The sequence below is a fragment of the Schistocerca americana genome, chromosome 3, assembly GCF_021461395.2.
Source record: "Schistocerca americana isolate TAMUIC-IGC-003095 chromosome 3, iqSchAmer2.1, whole genome shotgun sequence".
Classification (NCBI taxonomy): domain Eukaryota; kingdom Metazoa; phylum Arthropoda; class Insecta; order Orthoptera; family Acrididae; genus Schistocerca; species Schistocerca americana.
In genome coordinates, this window is record NC_060121.1 from 295,061,132 (window position 1) to 295,080,585 (window position 19,454).

Consider the following 19,454-nt stretch of genomic DNA (forward strand, 5'->3'; position numbering starts at 1 on the left):
TATATGGGAGCTTTGTTCTTGAAAGCACTGGGTGTAAGGGTTTGTTGGTTCTCTAAAAATACGAACTTCAGCACTGCAAGTCAGTAATTCTGGCAGAATGTCACTAACCTTAGGACCAATAAAGAAAATGAAGAAATCTGGAAGAAGGAAAGAAATACTGACAGAAAGATATTAAGAAGTAGAAAAACAGTAGAAGCATTTAGGAAGTAACACTAAAGTATATAAAGAAGCAGAAAACATTGCAGGCAGAAATTTGGAAAAGAATACTAACATTCTATGGCCATATACAAAGAATGAGTCACAACAGCCTGACAGGAAAAATTATAGTCTGGAACCGCGCGACCTTTACGGTCGCAGGTTCGAATCCTGCCTCGGGCATGAATGTGTATGATGTCCTTAGGTTAGTTAGGTTTAAGTAGTTCTAAGTTCTAGAGGACTGATGACCTCAGAAGTTAAGTCCCATAGTGGTCAGAGCCATTTGAACCATTGTTTTTAAATTGTACAACAGTTCGAAAAAATAAAAAGGCGAACTTAACTGGATTAGGAGAGTTCATGAAGACGTAAAAGAAATTGGTGTAAATCAGCACGAAAGTGAACGCAGAACAGATTGTAAAGACATTATTAAAAAATGGGAAAGATTACAAGGTAAAAAAGTTGAATGAGACGGGGAAGAAAATAGACAGCAATAGAGGTGAATAAAAGGTAGCAGAAGAACGAGTAAACTGGCCTGTAAGGAAAGAGTATTAATAGTTTTAATATTGAGCTGACTATGGGTATACAGTAAGGTGTCAATATCTGTCACTGCTCTACAATAGCTCTCCCTGAAGCGCTTTATGCTGTAGAATGTTCAATTTTAAATGAAAAGGTGACAATGAAAGCACTTGAAATCGCAGACAGACAAATACTAAGGCAAATTGTTGGAATTGTTGGACCAGATAAAGAGAAAACACAGGGCAGAAGATGTCGCAATAGTGACTTTATACATACACTGAAAAAAATAGCCGGAAGAAGTGGCCGAGCGGTTCTAGGGGCTACAGTCTGGAGCCGCGCGCCCGCTACGGTCGCAGGTTCGAATCCTGCCTCGGGCATGGATGTGTGTGATGTCCTTAGGTTAGTTAGGTTTAAGTAGTTCTAAGTTCTAGGGGACTGATGACCTCAGAAGTTAAGTCCCATAGTGCTCAGAGCCATTTGAGCTATTTTGAAAAAATTACGTACGGGATTAGGAAAAGTGGAACAGCTTTCAATGGTCATGTCCAAAGGATGAAACCCAACAGATTGATATAAAGACTGTTCCCTTATTTCCACAACTTAAAAATACATAATACACCGTAATAAGAGGGGATGTAGATGAATTCCGAATTGATCCACAAGATACTGAAGTACGACTCTCAATCAGAAATAAATCGTAAGATTCCAAAGTTCACATGAAAACCTCGAGGAGAAGACTGGAGTCACTTGAACAGACGGAAGAAGACAGAAACGTCAATAAATGTAGAAGAAAAGAAGGGAGAAAGTTGAAACAAATATAGTCCGTAAAGACTCTTACACAAAAGAAGAAGAAGAAGAAGAAGAAGATGATGATGATGATGATGATGAATGACGGTGATAATATGAACAAGGGAATTTGAAATTATTAATCTGTACAAAAACTATTACGTGTAAGCATGCACACAGAGATAGACAGAAACACACACACACACACACACACACACACACATATTCTCTCTCTCTCTCTCTCTCTCTCTCTCTCTCACACACACATACACACACACACACACACACACACACACACACACACACACACACAAAATGTATCGGTACGAATTTTTACGTTATTTTATTTAAATGCTTTGGCAACAACGGATACTGAGCTTCGCGGGGTGCATGAAGTAACGCAGGCTATGTGCAGCAAGTAACGCGTACACAAGTAATACAACATCACTTGTGATACGTAACACGCGAAACCAAGACATTGAAGTTCCTGATTTTCTCCGAGCTCCATGCACCAAGAACCATTTTTCAAGATGTGTTTGATTACCGCACCCCTGGATACACTACTTTCGCGAATTTATGAGCTGTTTTCTCTCAGCAGCTGAACTTTGTGTTAGGGCGCTGAGAGCTTGCGCTGCTTGCGTACATGCAAATTGGCTGGTAATGCTGCTCTTATTCACGTAACCAACCGGCCTTACAACAGGTCTTCAAGGCACACTGCCGCTGCAGGGTCTGAGAACGCCCGCCGTATCTGCACTCTTACGTGGAGGCACCTGCTAAACGCCTCATTTTAACTTCAAATTGTGTACGTTACAAGCGAGCTATACGCTTCCAAATCTCGGCAGTCAGAATACGTAAATAATGTTAGTCAGCACATGCATTATAATAGCTGCCCTTACACGGACAGAGTTTTAGTACCCCGAAGGAATGGTATTACTTCGAAAAACTGGGCATTACTGTTCACTGTATCTACATCGAATTAACTGAACTAGTAGGGACCTATAAAGCGTCTGGAAGAGAGAAAAATGTTTCCAACATATCAGATTTACGTTGCTGTGGAGCACTGCAACCAATTTTTTAAACTGGTGAATAACTATGTTAATATCAATATTTTATACGTAGCGACAGAAAAAGTGTTAAAATTGTTTCTGGTCATTACTGTATTCTGATCCCAGCTCAGTCATCCTGATTTTACGTATCTCTTCTAAATTACAACCTACTGCCTGTTTACCTGTGCAGAATTCATTAAACCCTGAATTCATAAAACCTTAAATGTGCACAAACACCTCGTCACACTAACATTTAAAATGAAATTGTGCACAAACACCTCGTCACACTAACATTTAAAATGGGCTGCAAATGGGGAAATCCATTGAGATAAGCGACATTGATAACGTGCAGATTATTATTGCGCAGCGCCTGTGAACGAGTATCTCGAAAGCAACGAAGATAGTCGAATGTTCACGTGCTACCGTCGTGAGTGTCTATGGAAAGAAGTAGGACACTGAAACTACCACCAGGCGCTAAATGGTTGGACGTCTACCACTCTTCACAGATCGTGGGGCTTGGAAACTTATCTGTGCTATAAAGTGCCATATCTGCCGAAAGAGCACAATGCTGGTGCACGCACAAGTGTTTCAGAGCACACCGTTCATCGTAGATGCTTGAAGATGGAGCTCCGCAGCAGACAACCCCTACGTGTTCACATGTTGACCCAACGACATCGTCAATTATAATTTCAGTGAGCACGGGACCATCGAAATTCGACCGTCAATCAATGGAAACGTGTCGGCTCTTCGGGTGAATCACATTTTTGCTACACCACGTCCCTATTCGCATCCACTAACGTCGTCATCGAGATGAAGGGCAGCTCGAAACGTGCAGCGCGTCACAGACACGTACTGGTGGGTTTCCCATAGCATTATGCTATGGGAAACATTCTCCTGCGCTTGCAAGGGACCTGTGGTAATAATCGAAGACATACTAACAGCTGCGAACCACCAGCATCCTTTCATGCTTGACGTCTTCCCCAACATCGATGTCATCTTTCAGCAATATAACTGTCGGTGTCTCAGAGCCAGAAGCATGCTACAGTGGTTTGAGGAGCGTTATAGTGAACTCACGCTGATGTCTCGGCGACCAAATTCGCCTGATGTAAATACTACGGAAATCATGTGGCTCGCTATAGGGCGCCATCACGGTGTACACAAATTAGGGGCCCGCTATTTACGAGAATTATATGACCTGTGCTCAGACATCTCACGCAACATACCTTCACAAACCTAACATCAAACTGTCGGATCCCAAGAGTCGTCAGACACATTATTTCTTGTGCTTCAGGAGACATCTGCAATTCCTTTTTATGCATTGTGTATCCATGGTCTAGGGGTAGCGTCTTTGATTAGTAATCAAAATGTCCTCGTTCCAAGGTTCGATAACTGCCCCCGCTTAAATTTCGATTAATAATCAGCATTGGCGGCCGAAGGCTTCCGTCATAAGAAGTCGCACTCACTCTGCCAACATCCTTGTCAAAGAGGGCGGACGATCGGACAGAGGTTCAGGTTAATCTCTTGTCTTTGGGGTGCGACATTGCCCCTAAAGGCGGAAGAATCAGCAATGATCAACAGAATGAGGATGCAGAAGGCAATGGAAATCATCGCATTAAAGACAAAAAGCGTGTTTCCACAGGACATGTGGCTCGTAATCGTAAAAGTGTCATGATGATCTCTCCATTGGCAAAATATTCCGGAATAGTCCCCCCCATCGGATCTCCGGGAGGCGAATGCCAAGCGGGAGGTGACCATGAGAAAAAGTGTAAATAACCAACGAAAAAATAACGTTCTACGAGTAGGGGGGACCAGAAATGAGAACAGCAAGGAAAATATTAGGATTGATGGTCACAAAGTAGATGAAGTTAAGGAATTCTACTACATAGGCAGCAAAATAAGCAAAGACAGACGGAGCAGGGACATCAAAAGCAGACTACTGCTGGTAAAAAGGACATTCCTGGCCAAGAGAAATCTACTAATATCAAACATAGGCCTTAGTTTGAGGAAGAAATTTCTTAGAAAGTACGTTCGGAGCAAAGCATTGTATGGTAGTGAGACATGGACTGTGGGAAACCGAAACAGAAGAGAATCTAAGCATTTGAGATATGGTTCTACAGATGAATGTTGAAAATTAAATGACGACCATCTGCTCAGAATTGGAGAGGAAATGAGTGTATAGGAAACACTGGCGAGGGGAAGGGAGAGGATGACAGGACAAATATTAAGACATCAGGGAATGACTTCCATGGTACAAAACGGAGCTATAGAGGACAAAAACTGTAGAGGAAGACAGAGATTGGAATACATCCAGCAAATAATTGAGGACATAGGTTGCAAGTGCTACTCTGAGATGAAGAGGTTGGCAGAGGAGAGGAATTAGTGACGGGCCGCATCAAACCAGTCAGAAGACTGATGTCAAAAAAAAAAAAATGGAAATTATGTAGGGGTGACTAACTTTTTATCTGGTGATCTCATACTGCTGCGCCAAACTCGTAGGGAAATACTATATAGTTATGATTTACAGCACCTTTCACGAAAGTGTTTGTGAAATGTGCCCTAACCGATACGAAACTGGCAGAGAAGAGGAGTTCGTGGCGGGCCGCATCAGACCAGTCAGGAGACTGATGACTTTAAAAAAAAAAGGAAGGTGGAGTCAGCCCACATAAATCGGTGAAAACCGTCTGACTGCTCTTGGGAGAGACACCCTGCAGACACACACACACACACACACACACACACACACACACACACACACACACACACACACGTCCGCAGCTCGTGGTCATGGGGTAGCGTTCTCGCTTCCCGCGGCCGGGTTCCCGGGTTCGATTCCCGGCGGGGTCAGGGATTTTCTCTGCCTCGTGATGACTGGGTGTTGTGTGATGCCCTTAGGTTAGTTAGGTTTAAGTAGTTCTAAGTTCTAGGGGACTGATGACCATAGATGTTAAGTCCCATTGTGCTCAGAGCCATTTGAACCACACACACACACACACACACACAGATACACACACACGAGTGGACTGTATTGCAATGTTATTCCAGTGTTTAGTGATTCCACTATGTTCATACATGTGATACTCACTCTTAGTAATTATTCAGAGAAATTAAATTAACTACTTAGCCAAATAACTGGTGTGAGTTTTTGTGCTGAAATGGGAGCCTCGTGCTACATACTTATAGTGATTGATAGTTCAAGTTGTATGCTGGTCCAGGGTGACATTCGAGTTTCCTCCTTCTCTTCCATGATGTTCGGTTTTTTTTATATTTTTTTCAGTTCCTTGAAATAGGATGAGCCCTCTGATGTGTTGTTCATATTTTGCCTTAAGTAACGCGTGATCCTTCAGCCATTGACCACATGTGTTAAGAGTGTTGATGTACTTTGGATCCCTATCAGTATTGCCATTTCGCAATATATTAATTTAAACAAGACTGTTGGTGGTTTGTCTGTATGCCCCTAGTATAACATCTCACACTTCCCTTCTGTGGCTCCCAAGACTGCAGTTAATTCCCTCTATGCTTCAGATTTTTCAGAATCTACACCGTCTCAAAAATTTGAGTTTCTGAAACAGGTTCGCCTCGCGCTGAGTCTACGAGTTGCAGAACAGTGCTACGGAGAGACCCGTTATGCAAATTATTATTATTGACTAATCGTGTTGATTCATCTCAGGGCTATTTCCAATCAAATTGACTGCAAAGGCATATCAGTTATGGGCTTCACCCGTTGGCAGTGATAGTAAGGTGAAGGCATCAAATACGTTGTTACATTGTTAAGGCTGCATTAAGATAAAAATAAAAGAGAGCATGAATTACGATCTGAAACGGGAGTTTGTCTGTCTCCAAAAACATTAACGCCGAAGACTCACTTACTAAAAAAGAAATGGTGTGAGCTGCTAATGTCTTATAAAAGTGGAAGAATGGGGTACAGTGCATAAAGAGCTATGGCCATTTGTTCCCCGCTACTATAATAGCAATGACAATCGTCACTGTGGACAGATCACTATAGATACTGACCTATGTTTGGAGAGAGCACTTTATCTTTCGATATGCACATATTCATGAATGCTCAAGGCAGATACTGGCCACCGCGGTAGGGCTGCCCTTCTCTCTTCAGCGTATTGTGTCACGTAAATACTATATGCGAAAACTCGGGTGGCTTGATGATTGTTATTGTGTTGTAGGTCTGTTGTATCCTGCATAGTTGTGAAAATGAAACGGACTGTGTGCGTAGTCTGCTAAACGCGAGTAGAACCAAGTGGATCACCGAATCGTGTTCGTTTAATCTGTGTATTGCATTAGACTGTGTCCTAAGTCTTCGCTCCACGAGTGTTTGTGGAGAGTCTTTTAGATTTAACCCAGAACACTCTACCAAAGTTTGGTGACCGGGAATTTATTGTCTCTTTGCCGACGAAATACTCATAACTGATGACCAGTAACCGAATCAGCGAACCCTAGATCGAGTGCCTTTACATCAGCGTGCCACATATTGTGACCCAGCCTGCAGCGAGAAAAGACGCAAAGGTACAGGCAATAAGCCACGATATGGAAGTACGCACAGCATGTAACATCAAAATATTCGTCAGCGTCGTGCCGTCATTGACCTAAATCAAGTGCAATGCTTGTGAGCGTTTACAATTTGCCGTTAACTTACAGAAAGTGCTACACGTTATCACAATACTGCTAGTCAACTGCGAACAGTGGCATTTTCTGAAGAACTCTCGTTCGTCACTCATTTTCCACTGAGAGTTCTTTCCAGGGAGAGGGTTGTGAAACAAACAGTACCAAATTCCGTGCTTAGTGACCCACCCAACTGTATCGGCTGAAGGCTATGGCCTACATTCCGAGGATTAAACGCATGATGTAAACGGGAAACTGTTCCGGAGAAAGTGGTTGCTGGTTGGAGGACATGAGATTTACCTGATACAGCGCCACTCCCGTTTCTCCTTTATATTCATTATTTGTCACTAATCACCTAAAAATTTATTTCAGATCCTAAACACTACCTAAATTAATAGGAGAACGCAAACGGGCCTACCACAGACCTCTAACGCTGGTGATCGCCGTGGCCGTTCAACCCGCCGGTAGCACATTAGAGGCCCGGCAATTGAATAAAATTTCATCTACAGTTTTTGGCTGTGAAGAGGAGAAGAGATGATGAGCAGTCTTCGTAATAACCACACGGTAGGGAATGTGCAGAGGTTCAGCGTTACGACCCAACCAAAAAACACAATGACACTAAGGGTTCGAGGGCCTCATCTTTAGAAGCACGAAATTTTTAACTAAATATTTGTTTCATAACTTATCCCCTGCAAAGATAAAATAAACTATGCAGTTAAGGTAATTAGTTCCACAATTAATAAAAGTTGATTTGTATGTTAAGAACATTCCTGCGTATGACACAGTATCAGCTTTGAAGTACCATTACACGCTGTGTTGGTGGGAGCACAGGACTCGAAATGTCATTTTCTTTTGAACAATTTTTTTAGTAAAATCTAATCTTTTACTTATATATCATCATATTTGATTCATATTTTGAATCACTTTAACACGGTTACCTTAATATTTCGAGATTCTTATGACGATTACATTTGCCCAACACGCTCTCTCTTCTTCACTTGTCAGTGCAATTCAGAACAGGCTATACTTGTACGTTAGTTGCAAAAAATCTTGTGACAACCTGGAGTATCTCCATGGAAGTTTCTTGATGGCACAGAGTTCAAGTTGAACAGTAAACGACGAAGATTACGCCATAATAGGTTCTTGGGCTGGTCACAGGCTGTGATATGTAGCATTACAGCATTGGTAAAGACCTCACGGAAGGTCATTTGCTGTTTATTTTCTCCGCTCTTCGAAAGATACGACAGTGGTAGACAGTGCAGTTCTCGTTCCCATGTTAGAAAATGCTTCTGTCTTACATGACAAACGGTCTTCAGTGAGACTTTAACTGGCGTGGTAGTACGTGTCTCTGTGAAAATTTGCAGACACGTGGATGGCATGTTCTTTGTGGTTTAAAGTTAAAGCGGAAAGTTGTGCTACCAAGAAATTTATTTGGAGGCTGAAGACTGTTAAGCGTTTCCTTACAACTAACGCACATGTTGATAGTTGGCAGTCGCGGCGGCCGGTCGCACTCTCTAAAACTAAGTATTTTAAAAGCTCTGAAATCACCATCAACTACGTGGAACCCTTCGTGGTTTTTGAATACATTACAGTGATTTTCATAATTTATTGATAATGTGTGTTTAAGAATTCAATTAAAATATCGTAATTTTTAATTTTCAGTCATTTTGTGTCTTCTGCGATCTAAATCTTATGTTCAGTAAATCTTTGGGTCCCGTTTTCATTCTCGTGTTTACGTCCGCCCGCCGTCCAAACGTTAGCTGTGCAGTTTATTGGAATATCAGTTATCACTAGTTCTTATTTTATGGCAGTTTAATTGTGTGTGTTAGTATTTTTTGGTTTACTGTAAAAGTGACGTCATGGACGATGTATGCATATGATGTCGTAGGTTAGACTGGGGTTGGTGTTTCATTGGCTCAGTAGACTAAGCAAGAGGATGTATTAAATGGTCGTTTCACAAAATATTAATAAGTTGTAAGTAGCACCAACAGTCTTCACTAATATTAATAGTATTATAAAAAGTTATCAAAACAATAGCTCTTATGGTGTTTATGGAATTTCAAACAGACTTCTTAAACATTATGATAACTTTATAAGTAATGTTCCTTGTTATATTTGTTACCCATCATTGGCACAAGGACTTTCTCAAGACAGATTAAAAGATGCCATTGATAAACATCTATATAAGAAGTATGAAAACAGATTTACATAATTATCTTCCAAATTCTTTAATGACTTTTTTTTCTAAAGTATTCAAGAAAGTAATTTGCTCAAGAGTAGTCCAACATTTAAGTAGAAACTTATTTAAGTAAAAACTTACTTAGCACATCAGAGCTTTGATTCCAGAAAGATTGCTCGACAGATAATGCTATTCACACAAGCCTTAAATAATAAAATATCTTCATTTGCTACCTTTTGTGATCTTTAGAAGATGTTTAATTGCCTAGATCATGTTTTACGGAACTGATGGCTTAACAAACAACTGGTTGGAACCGCATTAAACAAAAAGAATCCAAAAGTTTGTGTTGATTAATCCTAACAATGTTGGAAGGAGACAAAATTTTAGTGACTGGGGAGAAATCATGAAGAGTATCTCACAGGGGTCCATTTTGGACCCACTCTTGCTCCTTATAAATGTGAATGACCTTCCACATAAAATTCGGCACGCAGTGCCATTACATTTGCAGACGATATTTGTGTTACAATAAATCCCGTTACAGAGAAAGCAACAGAAGAAATTTTTAACAAAATTCTTCAGAGAAGAAGAGACGTTTCAAAGAAATATTAAGTGACTTTTGAGAAAATATACTATATGCAGTTCTGTACAACAAGTCAGGTCGTACCAAGAATTCATGTAGCACATGAACAGAAGTTAGTATGCAGAGTAGAATGTTTCAGATATTTTGTTCTATATATTGCTGAAAACTTGAACTGGAAGAAGCATAATGCTGAGCTGCTACAATACTTAAGTATAGCTACTTTTTCTGTTGGTATTATTGCTAGTCCTGGAAACAAGTGAACCAGCTTTGCAATATATTTTCCATTTTTGCACACAACAACGTCTTATAGAATAATTCCCTGTGGTTAACTCATCACTCAGAAAGTGCTGATTGCACAAAAGAGAGCAGTAAGAATAAAACGTGGTGTTCAACCCCAGTCATATTGTAGTAACCTCTTTAATGAGTTAGGCATTTTAACAACACATCCATGATGTACATTTTCGTTAGTGAATTTCTTCATAAATAATCAGTCATAATTTAAGAGGTACAGTGACTAATGGAAAAACACACTATATGCAGTTCTTTACAAGTCAGGTCGTACCAACACTTGCAGCACATGAAGCTACAACACTAGATGACAAAATGAACTTAATTACGCGTTATTAATGCTGTCAGTTGCACAGAAAGGAGTTCGATATGCTCAGACAAAAATTTTCGATAATTCGCTCAATAGCATTATGTGTGTGGCAGGCAGCAATCTGAAATTATTACTTCTCGACAACACCGTCTACTTCACAGACGAGTTTTTGTTTAAAACCTAGTAACCTGGAAAAAATGCTACTTAATGAGGACAGTTGCATGTGTCGGACTCAAATATAATATCTTCATTAACGTTAAAACTAATCGAGTCTAAATATTCAGTAAACTAACTCATTCTTTCCAGATCATTTCAATGAAAAAAAAGATGCAAATCGTTCAAACTACGTATGGAATATGTAACTAACTATGAATACACAGACAGGGGGTGCTTTCTAAGAATGGTCATGCGCATTTTCTCAGGTGTTTCGGCTGAAATTTGCATTTTAGATTTTGCGGTGTGTAGCTGGAGTCAGCCCATACAAATTCTGCTTATCCCATCTTTCATGCGATGCCCAGATTCGACGGAAAGCTTCTGTTTGTTTCCTGTTAGAAAGAAAATTAAAGAGAAATTTTACGTGACAGTTCGCTAGAGCGGTCCCAAACACGTCTGGCACGGTATTCGTTTTATCGATACGTCACGAGCACGGACAGCACAACGCGAAGCGCAACAAGTGCTCCAGCACCGCCCTGACCCCTGCTGACTGCTACCGCCACACAGAAGCGAACTGCTCAGTCATTGGTGGAGTACTGGTTGTTCGAGCTTTACTGTCGACGTAAATACATATCGATAAAACGAGTATCAGACTAATCTCGTAGCGCTGTATCGAATTGGCACGTAAAATTCTAATTTAAAATTAGATTTTGTCTGAAACAGGAAACAAACCGATGCGTTCGTCGGTGCTGGGTGTCGTATGAAAGACGTAATGAGCAGAATTTGTCTGAGATGTCACCAACTTCACACAGCAAAAATGAAATTGCAGATACGTGCAGAAACACTACAGAAAACGCGGCTGACGACCCATAGGAGAGACACCCACGTATAGTATTTTCAAGGCCCTTGCTTCAAAACCCATTTTGCAAAGTGATTGTTACAGTATGCGCCTTAGTGAAACCAAGAGTTCATCAGGAGTTCAGCGTCTTGGTTTCGCCTCTGATGCAGACCGATTCTGTGATGTACGAGGGTTGAGACTATAATAGTGGCAACTATTTATTTACAGTTTGTATAAAATAGATACGTGTTTCAAAGTTTTACAGACCTTCAAAGTAGTCACCAGCCTTGTGTATAACCCGTAGGATACTCTTAGCAGTGCCCGTTGTGTTTACAGATGGAGCGGCGCTGTCTATCACCCAACGGATTTGTAGCAGATCTGAAGCGAATGCCGTGAAGTGTTTCCTTCAGTTTAGAAATCGAGTTGAACTTACGAGGGCTTAAGTTATAAGAGTGGAGCAGGTGGTATAGCACTTAGCAGCCCCATCGGTCAAACAAATCAGTAACTGGAATGAGATTTTCACTCTGCAGCGGAGTGTGCGCTGATATGAAACTTCCTGGCAGATTAAAACTGTGTGCCCGACCGAGACTCGAACTCGGGACCTTTGCCTTTCGCGGGCAAGTGCTCTACCAACTGAGCTACCGAAGCACGACTCACGCCCGGTACTCACAGCTTTACTTCTGCCAGGAGAGCTTCTGTAAAGTTTGGAAGGTTGGAGACGAGGTACTGGCAGAAGTAAAGCTGTGAGTACCGGGCGTGAGTCGTGCTTCAGTAGCTCAGTTGGTAGAGCACTTGCCCGCGAAAGGCAAAGGTCCCGAGTTCGAGTCTCGGTCGGGCACACAGTTTTAATCTGCCAGGAAGTTTCAAATCAGTAACTGCTTGCACTGTACGTGCTTGAGCGTTGTCCTGCAAAATGATGGTCAGACCATGCAGAAAGTGTCATCACTTCTGTCTCTAAGCTGGTCGTAGGTTGTGTTCCAAAAATGAACAGCATAGAGCCAGAAATGATGACACTTTCTGCAGGACCTGACCATCATTTTGCAGGACAATGCTCAAGCACATACAGTGCAAGCTGTTACTGATTTGTTTGACTGATGGGGCTCCTAAGTGCTCTACCAGCTACTGCACTGCCCTGACTTAAGCCCTAGTAAGTTCAACTCGATTTCTGAACGGAAGGAAACGCTTCACGGCATTCGCTTTAGAACTGCTATAAATTCGTCGGGCAATAGACCGCGCCGTTCGAACTGCCAACACAAAAGACACTGCTAAGAGTATCCTACGACTTCCACATCGCTGGCAACGGGTTATAGATAATACTGGTGACTACTTTGAAGGTCAGTAAAACTTTGAAACACGTATCTATTTTGCACCAGCTGTAAATAAGTAGTTGCCTCTATTAAAGTTCCAACACTCGTATTTGCTTCAGATACTTCTGGAACCATTTAGGATACAGTAATTCCGTTTTCATCGTTTTCATCCAGGTGAATTATGAGAAACTACTCACTAGATGAAGAATAATCTCTTCCCATAATTCTTTGATTACAGTGGTATTGGTATCAACTTTGCTTTTTCAAACAGAACTATAGTAATTTTTGCTGCTGGGATCGTAGTTCTTAAAGGGACGATTTTAACGTTGTTTCTGTGGGGTCTTGCCCACTCGTCGCTAATAGGGTGCTTACGGGATGCAGAGTTCTCGGAATGCTATACAACAACTCAAACAAATAATATTAGTAGTTTTATTTCAATAATGCAACTGACAATACTTGACTCTGGAGATTTGCAAGTAGTAGTCGCAAACCAGGGCGGCATGCAATCTAATTTAGAGTCGTTGATATGGGAGCTGTTCAGCAGGTTGATAAACGTCACTGATAACTAACGTCTGTGATCCGGTATCGACGTGAGCGACCGAGGCTAGCAAGAGCGGCGTTTATACTCGCTTCTTCTAGGTGTCCCTCTTGGCGCGGCACGGTCCAATCCCGCGCACCATTGGCAGCCTATTCCTCACCGGATCCTCTGCTCTTGCGTTCCGTATCTTCGTACTGACGCTTGTGATTACGCCAGAACAGTTTCCCTCTTCATAATCCGGTAACTAGTTTCAGGGGTAGTTACAATATTAAAAAAGTAGCGTTTATCTGTTTAGAACATTAAACCGATTGCTGTCCTTTGTTAAGTCACTGTCAAACGAGAAAATAAGTCAGTCACTTCGGCTAAGGAACGTAAGTGTTACCACAGCTGCGATCCGGTATGCAAGGAGAGCAGAGAAAGCAGTAGCTCTCATTCTCTCTCTGCCGTTCACGTGTATCTAGTGCTGGTTAAATTGAAAAAAAAAAGAGTTTTTCACAAACCATGGGAAACTGGATATGCTACTTCTTTAAGGAAAATCCCGAAGAAACGTATGAAGAATAGGATCGTACGGACTAAGATATCCCGATAAAGAGTGTTCTGTAACAACGACAACTGAGCGGATTCGCCAAAACTGTTACTGGAAGGACACTCGAATAATGCACAGGGGAAATAAGGAGCAAACTGCAACTAACGCAGCGAACGAAATAAATATATATGAAGACAGTAACTGTTCTCGAAAGAACAGATTACTGTTGTTGACCGTGCAGCTTTTCCCTGGAACAAATGATGACTATCTGAAACCCTCAGCTGCCGACAGGTGTTGTTGATATACCTCGATGTGGACAGCTGAAAATGTGTGCCTCGACCGGGACTCGAACCCGGGATCTCCTGCTTACATGAATGGGCAAATGTCTATAAGGTAAATTACATATGTAGAATTGTGGACAGTTTGGAATGTGAGTCTCACGGGAAGCGTGCAAGGGATAAGTCCCCGCAGTCGCGCTATTCATCTGTGTCCTCGGTGGCTCAGATGGATAGAGCGTCTGCCATGTAAGCAGGAGATCCCGGGTTCGAGTCCCGGTCGAGGCACACATTTTATGCTGTCCACATCGAGGTATATCAACAACACCTGTCGGCAGCTGAGGGATTCAGTTAGTCATCATTTATTCCAACGAAATAAATGTTCTGTTAGTTCGCATTCATCTTTATCATGCGCCACTTCCCCAACAGATCATCTAGCGGGGATTTCAGACTTCACTCGCTCGAGAATTCGAGTCGAGCACAGCTGCCAACATGCGTAACGTAGAAGTCAATATCCTCGGAGTAGTGAAGCAACTTAAATCACTCAATAAAAGCAAGTCTTATCGTCCAGACTGTATACCAATTAGGTTCCTTTCGGAGTGTGCTGATGCATTAGATCCATGTTTAACAATCATATACAAAAGTTCGCTAGACGAAAGATCCGTACCCAAAGGCTGGAAAGTTGCACGGGTCACACCAATATTTAAGAAAGGTAGTACGAGTAATCCTCTAAATTACAGGCCCATGGCGTTAACGTCGATATGCAGCAGGATTTTGGAACATATATTGTGTTCGAACATTATGAATTACCTCGAAGGAAACGGTCTATTGACACACAGTCAACATGGGTTTAGAAAACATCGGTCCTGGGAAACACAACTACCTCTTTATTCACATGAAGTGTTGAGTGCTACTGACAAGGCATTTAGATCGATTCCGTTTTTCTGGGTTTCCGGAAGGCTTTTGATACTGTACCACGCAAGCGGTTCATAGTGAAATTGCGTGCTTATGGAATATCGTCTCAGTTATGTGACTGGATACGTGATTTCCTGTCAGAGAGGTCACAGTTCGTAGTAATTAACGGAAAGTCATCGAGCAAAAGAGAAGTGATTTCTGGCGTTATCCAAGGTCGTGTTATAGGTCCTTTGCTGTTCCTTATCTATAAAACGATTTCGGAGACAATCTGAGCAGCCATCTACGGTTGTTTGCAGATGACGCTGTCGTTTGTCGACTAATAAAGTCATCAGAACATTAAAAAAAGTTCAATACTATTTAGAAAAGATATCTGAATGGTGCGAAAATTGGCAGTTGACCCTAAATAACGAAGAATGTGAGGTCATCCATATGAGTGCTAAAAGGAACTCATTAAACTACGGTTACACGATAAATCAGTCTAATCTAAAAGCCGTAAATTCAACTAAATACCTAGGTATTACAATTCCGAACAACTTAAATTGGAAGGAACACACAGAAAATGTTGTGTGGAAGGCCAACCAAAGACTGCGTTTTATTGGCAGGACACTTAGGAAATGTAAGAGACCTACTGAGGAGACTGCCTACACTACGCTTGTGCGTCCTCTTTTAGAATACTGCTGCGCGTGTGGGATCCTTACCAGATACGACTGGCGGAGTACATCGAATAAGTTAAAAGAAAGGCAGCACGTTTTGTATTACCGCGAAATATGGGAGAGAGTGTCACAGAAATGGTACAGGATTTGGGCTGGAAATCATTAAAAGAAAGGCGTTTTTCGTTGCGACGGAATCTTCTCACGAAATTCTAATCACTAACTTTCCCCTCCGAATGCGAAAATATTTTGTTGACACCGACCTACATAGGGAAGAATGATCACCACGATAAAGTAAGGAAAACCAGAGCTCGTACGGAAAGATATAGGTGTTCATTCTTTCCACGCGCTATACGAGATTGGAATAATATAGAACTGTGAAACTGGTTCGATGAACCTTCTGCCAGGCACTTAAATGTGATTTGCAGATCCATGTAGGTGTAGATGTAGGGCCATAGGTTCTTTGTTTGAATAACTGTTTTTCCAATGAAAGTACCCACGATGAGTGTGTTAACATGTATTAATGGACGCTGAGAATGCACATGTTCGGCGTGTTGAAAATCACAGGCAGAGGAGTGTGAACGTTTGGTGCGGGATTACTGGTGACTGCATGATTTAGCCGTACACGCTGATGAAACCTTAACTGGTTAAGGATATGCACGATTTCTTACCAAAACACTACCGCCTGTCCTAGAGAAAGAAAATGTACGTGGTACCGCTTCACTGCTCGCTCGTGGCTAGAAAAGTACTCACCCATTTCTCTCCTGATCACTCGATAAGCCATGAAATGTTTACACTTGGCCTGCACTCTCGCCTGATTGGACGTTACTGGACGCGTTCCTCTGGCGTAGACTCAAGGGTTATGCACAAAATCCGGTGACCTCACGACGATTTAAAACATAACATTGTTGTAGCTTGTGCAATGACATCGAAGGAATCTCTTCAGTCTGTTCAGAAGCCCTTGCCCCATGACTTCAAAAGTGTATTGCAGTAGTCTGGTCCCTTTAATCCCACAAAGCAACCAACCTGTATTGCAGTAGACAGCGAACATTTCGAACACCTGACGGCATAAATATAATTTTAACGAAGTAGTTCTTTTATGATATCCTTTTTATTGCTGTTACTGATGTAATATTGCAATTTAAGTATTTATCTTGACATAAAATAATTGTTGCAAAAATATTATATAACAAGCTTTATTTCTCATTACTCTATTTTACAAATGCATTCAGTTTCTGACATGCACCTTTATTTCAAGACTCTGGCAGCAATAAGATCACAGCTGGTTGTGACGGCAGGAAGTGTAACAGTGGACGCCTATTTGATGCCATGAGATGTGTTAGGATTGGAGGAAAATATTTTGCGCGTCCTTGGAGGCGGATATGCGATGGGTGCACGTGAGCGCTACCATTTGCAGTTGGCGATTTTCGTCTTTTTAGCAGGCTCGTACTTCACATGGTGTGTTTTGTGACTTGAGTGCAATGTGAGGAAGCGGGGAATTGGGTCTGTGGCCGTGAAGAAGAGGTGGATTCGGGCTCTCGCGGCGAGGGAGAGAGATCGATTCGGTTTGCCGCCATGAAGGGAAGGAGTTCGTTTTTCGTGCAGTGGGTGCGATTGAGGAGAGATCGTTTTTCGATTAGACGTCTGGGCATGAAGGTGGATCTTGGCGTAAGAAGGAGGCGGAGGTCCATCGTTTGACTGGATGCAGAGGAGCGCTGGTCGCTGCATTCGAGATTTCTACATGCGTATGGTGAGCATTTCGCACCGGCATGAGGAATCGTTAATGTACACTTCAAGTCCGCATCGTGTTCTTGCAGCAGGGGCAGTTGCTGTCCGACATAAGCATATTGTGTTAGTTTTTCAGTAGTAATTTAGAACCACTGTCAATCCATATTATCTACAGTTCCACCGAGTTATAGGATATTAAAGTCAGAGTTAGAGTCGATTTTCCCCTCTCCCGATGTTGAACTCTATTTCAGTACACTATGTATGTAACCTGTTTGTATGTTGGCAGCGCTATAGACTGTGTTATTATCGTTGACAGCGCTCTGCACCCTCGGCAAGAGATTCTGTGGTTGGAAGGACTAGCAGTTAGTGAGTGGATAGGGAAATGTATTGACATTATATTCCTAGTGGGGACACTTTGTTGGTAGGACATGCATTGTAAAATGAGATGACAGGATGTGTTTATAAGAAAATACGCAAGGAATGTATGAGAATGGATGTAAGATTGATAATTTTTGAGCAGTGACATTATTGACGACTATATAATTTTTGGAACTGGATGTCACATCAATAAGGTAATATTTTCTAAATACATTCTTTGCTCTTCAACAAAATCTTCCTTTTTGCTAACCATATGTCTCCTAGTAGTTAGAGTCTACAGGGTGGTCCATTGATCGTGACCGGGTCAAATATCTCACGAAAGAAGCGTCAAACGAAGAAACTACAAAGAACGAAACTTGTCTAGCTTGAAGGGGGAAACCAGATGGCGCTATGATTGGCCCGCTAGATGACGCTGCCAAACGGATATCAACTGTTTTTTTTTTAAATAGGAACCCCCATTTTTATTAAATTTTCGTGTAGTACGTAAAGAAATATGAATGTTTTAGTTGGACCACATTTTTCGCTTTGTGACAGATGGCGCTGTAATAGTCACAAACATATAGCTCACAATTTTAGACGAACAGTCGGTAACAGTCAGGATTTTCAAATTAAAATACAGAACGTAGGTACGTTTGAATATTTTATTTCGGTTGTTCCAATGTGATACATGTACCTTTGTGAACTTATCATTTCTGAGAACGCATACTGTTACAGCATGATTACCTGTGAATACCACATTAATGCAACAAATGCTCAAAATGATGTCCGTCAACCTCAGTGCATTTGGCAATACGTGTAATGACATTCCTCTGAACAGCGAGTAGATCGCCTTCCGTAATGTTCGCACATGCATTGACAATGCGCTGAAGCATGTTGTCAGGCGTTGTCGGCGGATCACGATAGCAAATATCCTTCAACTTTCCCCACGGAAAGAAATCCGGGGACGTCAGATCCGGTGAACGTGCGGCGGACCATGGTATGGTGCTTCGACGACCAATCCACCTGTCATGAAATATGCTGTTCAATACTGCTTCAACCGCAGGCGAGCTATGTGCCGGACGTCCATCATGTTGGAAGTACATCGCCGTTTTGTCATGCTGTGTAACATCTTGTAGTAACATCGGTAGAACATTACGTAGGAAATCAGCATACAATGCACCATTTAGATTGCCATCGATAAAATGGGGACCGATTATCCTTCCTACCATAATGCCGCACCATACATGAACCCGCCAAGGTCGCTGATGTTCCACTTGTCGCAGCCATCGTGGATTTTCCGTTGACCAATAGTGCATATTATGCCGGTTTGCGTTAGCGCTGTTAGTGAATGACGCTTCGTCACTAAATAGAACGCGTGCAAAAAATCTGTCATCGCCCCGTAATTTCTCTTGTGCCCAGTGGCAGAACTGTACACGACGTTCAAAGTCGTCGGCATGCAATTCCTGGTGCATAGAAATATGGTAAGGGTGCAATCGATGTTGATGTAGCATTCTCAACACCGACGTTTTTGAGATTCCCGATTCTCGCGCAATTTGTCTGCTACTGATGTGCGGATTAGCCGCAACAGCAGCTAAAACACCTACTTGGGCATCATCATCTGTTGCAGGTCGTGGTTGACGTTTCACATGTGGCTGA

At 41.9% G+C, this 19,454-nt stretch overlaps 1 protein-coding gene and 1 non-coding gene across 2 annotated transcripts in view; one reads left to right on the forward strand and one right to left on the reverse strand.

The window, feature by feature from the left end:
• The window catches only part of LOC124606038 (aromatic-L-amino-acid decarboxylase), a 309,333-nt gene that overhangs the window by 56,041 nt on the left and 233,838 nt on the right, over window positions 1-19,454 (reverse strand). The window lies entirely within an intron of this gene.
• Trnat-ugu lies at window positions 14,363-14,436 on the forward strand. Its single transcript has one exon. It is a non-coding gene; the product is annotated as a tRNA-Thr (tRNA).